General features: G+C 37.9%; 1 pseudogene; it reads right to left on the bottom strand.

Moving 5' to 3' along the window:
- Positions 1-307: 307 nt before the first annotated feature.
- Positions 308-430, bottom strand: LOC112473175 (annotated as a pseudogene).
- Between the last annotated feature and the right edge of the window lie 3320 nt (positions 431-3750).

Here is a 3750-nt window from a genome sequence, read left to right as displayed (position 1 = left end):
GATCATTAAGTATCAGAGATACAAGGAAGGATTATTCATGGATGCAGTAGGGGATTGAGACGGATAATAAGTTTCTTTCGAATTCTGAAATTCTGTGACATTGTGGGCAGCATTGCATAGTGGTAAAGAACTCAAACTTAATCATACAGACCTGGATTCAAATTCTGACTTTTTACTTAACCTGATATGTAGCTTTGAGCAAATTATTTAACCTATTTTTTTTTTTCTTTTGCGAGGCAACCCTTGGTTGACCTCACAGATTACAAGGACCTTATCAGCTTACAATCCTTTATTTTTTATTTTTTTACACCTACAGCACCTGGTCTTCCTAGGTGGTCTCTCATCCAAGTACTAACCAGGCCCGACCCAGCTTAGTCTCTGAGATCAGATGGGATCGGGCTTGTTCAGGGTGGGTGGCATGGCTGTAGACTTAACCTATTCTAACATTCAGTATCTTCATCAGTAAAATGAGTATAATCGTGGAATTAAATAAATTAATAAATGGAAATGATTAGAATAAGTGTTTGGCAATTTCATACATACTTAATAAAAGTTAAGTATGATTTTTATAAAAGTATTAAGAGCCACAATTTTTGCAAAATGAATTAAAAGTTCTATGTTGTGCTTCTCAAAATCGGTATGACTGTGCAAATTACTTAAACTCTTTGGACCTTGGTTTCCTGATCATGGGTGTGTTTAGATGCTCTTTCTTTAAGATTCTTTTTTTTCTTTCTAACTTTTTATCAAGAACTCTTTTAAGATGACCTTTATGGGATGGTAGTTGTTTAGGAACACTGCAAGAATAAAAGGCAGCCTGCCCTAGTGGGCAAAGTACTGAAGCAGGTGTTCAGCCTCTGACTTAGGGTTTGAGTATTAATTTTGTGCTGTTTATATGGGACCTTAGACCACTGTTTGATAACTCTGGCTAGGTTTGTCCAACAAAATTAGAGATAACCACCTATGCCTTCTCTTTGCCAGCAAGGGATGGTTTGAGATGCAGTGGAAAAATTTATTAAAGCAATTTGATTTTTGCTGAAATAAAATGGCCTCTAATAAATGTAAGGTCATATCATTTTTACGAGCTAGAGACTTACATGGGAACCTATAATTGACAAGATTAAAGCATCTCATTTTTATATCAAAATGGCGATCTCTGAGAGAGCTTCAAGTGGGAGGTGGATTTTCTAGGGAGAGTGGAGTAGTGGACCGTTGGTGATCTTTTACCCTTTTATTGTTGTTGCCATTAAACATCAGTTTTTCTGACTCTTTATATAGGAATATAGAGTTGTATTTTATTCTTTTGGACAAGTTGTATCTTCTACTCCAGAGAAACTGGGTTTCTCTGTTCTCTTTATTATGTTACCTGTTGTAAGTTTTTAAATCAAGCTAGAAAACTTTGGGAGATCAAAGGATAGAGAGGCCTGGTGGAGGGGATGAATGTTTTCTATTATATCTAGACTTTATAATGACTGGATCGTGAGCAAGAAAAGGGACTTATAGAAACCTTGAAGAACCACCTGGGGTGTTTTCCCTGAGACCACATGAGGAATTTGAGTCTGTTGACATCCAAGGAGTGTTAAGCTGGTACTCAGATGAGGGGAGGGGGTAAAACACAAGTGGGTAGTAACAAAAGAGAAGAGCTTAGAAAGTTTATTAAGAGAGACTCAAATTTCCATCTATGCATAGGAGATCTGATCTCTGCCCCATTCCTCTGAGCATCTCCCTCATCTATAATTCTCAAACCTATTTTCTGTATCATAGAAAGATCCAGAGCCCCAACCATAGATATTCAACTGTGAGTTGCCCCACAGTTATCTCAACGCACATCCCAAACTGAATTTAAGTCTTTTCTCTACCCCAAGCTATTCTTCTTCTTGTATTTTACTCTTTTTGTTCAAACAACCATCCAAATATGCAAGCTTAAAAATCTGCAGCCATCCTCAACAATTTTTTCTCCTTCACCCTGTACCATTCATTTAGTAGACATTTACTCACTATTTACTATATATCCCTGCTAGATATTGTACCATAGCAGGAGAGACGAAGATGATTAAGATGTGGCCCTGAATGTAATAAACAGCTTAGTTCAGCAAAAGAAGCAAATAGGCAAACACAATACAGTCAAATATAAATCCTTTTTGTTTTGTCTCTTAAAATGATTCTTGAATTCATTCCCACTGCCAGCGCTTAAATTCAGACCTTTTATTTGTCCCGGATTACGGAAGTCATCTGGCATAATTCCTTCTTTCTGTTCCTGTTCTGGAAATACCCTAATCCCAGAATAAGCATTTAAAAGGCACACACCTTTCCAGTTTTACTTCCCAGAATTCCACATGTCACTATCTATGCTACCCCCCACCCAATTTAGTCATGAGAACTTTTGTGGCCTGAAGAATACTATTTCAATGCCTAGAATTCTCTTCTCTTTATAGTGAATTCTTATTTACCCTTAAAGAGGCAGTTTAATGTCCCTTCTTCCATGAGGTCTTTCTCAAATACTCAGGTGAGATTTAATGCTCCCAGAGTACTCCTAATACTCCCATTTATACTATCTATCATGCTGCATTTTGGAGGGTTTGTGTGTGTGCATGTATGTATGTATGTATTGTTTCTTGTTTTTGTTGTTGTTTTAGTGTTCCTCACTGGCCTATAACTTCGTTAAAGGAATGTATCTTACTCCTATTTTAATCCCAGCCACCAGATTAGGGATTGGAATAGAGTAAATGCTCAGAAATGTTAAAAAGAGGAATGGCTCTTCGGGAAGCAAGAGTTTGATCCAAACATGGTTCTACACTAAGATTTAGAACCAGGAAATGCTGACTTCTCAGGCACTGGACTCTGGAGTTGGCTCGTGGCAGGGGTGCGGCCACCATTACTCTGAACTTTCATCAGCACTCCCACAAATGGTAACCATAGCAGAGCCCAGTTTTCATTAGGAAAAAGAAATTGCACAAAAAGCAATAAAGCTGGTGCCTTATAAATGTCATTTAATACAATCCCAACAGCCCTTTGAGGGAGACTTTCTAATTCTCATTGTACAGGAAACAAGCTCATGGTATTAAAGGACTATTCTAAGATCTCATAGCAACTAAGGCTTGAGCTGTTTATTTATTTATTTATTTTATTTTATTTTATTTTTATGCCTACAGCACCAAGTATTCCTTTCCTAGGTGGTCTCCCATCCAAGTACTAACCAGGCTCGACCCTGCTTAGCTTCCGAGATCAGGTGTGTCCAGGGTGGCGTGGCTGTAAACTTGAGCTGGATTTTAAACCCAAACCTGGTTGACATTGAAGCTGCATTCTTTGCGCCATTCTATACTACTACAAGTTACAGGTCATGGTTTTAATACTTGATAATTGTTACTACATTGGGGCTGATAGGTTATCATGTAATGTCCCCGGTAAAAATTGGCAGTTATTTGGTGAATTACTATTCTGTAGCGTTTCAACCTGGAAAGTTTAAGAGTTCTGAATTGGGGTATCTAAATTACACAAACCATTATTTGAGCTCATACTCTAGATTGCAAACATGAATTTTGGATTAGAAAGAGTGAGGGTGGTAGAGTAATGCCTCATTTGCCTCGTTTATAGACCCCAGTGGTTCCTCCACCATCAGATATGGCTTCTCTTTGGAAGATTTGAATTGCCAGCATCACTGCTCTTCCACTTTGGGGCCTTTATTAAATAAAATAAGAGTTACTTGAACACAAGCACTGCAATACCATGCAGTCGATCTGATAACTGAGACAG

This window comes from Pteropus alecto, unplaced genomic scaffold (assembly GCF_000325575.1).
Source record: "Pteropus alecto unplaced genomic scaffold, ASM32557v1 scaffold111, whole genome shotgun sequence".
Classification (NCBI taxonomy): Eukaryota; Metazoa; Chordata; class Mammalia; order Chiroptera; family Pteropodidae; genus Pteropus; species Pteropus alecto.
The sequence above is the reverse complement of the archived record's forward strand: the minus strand, read 5'-3'. Positions and strand labels throughout refer to the sequence as shown.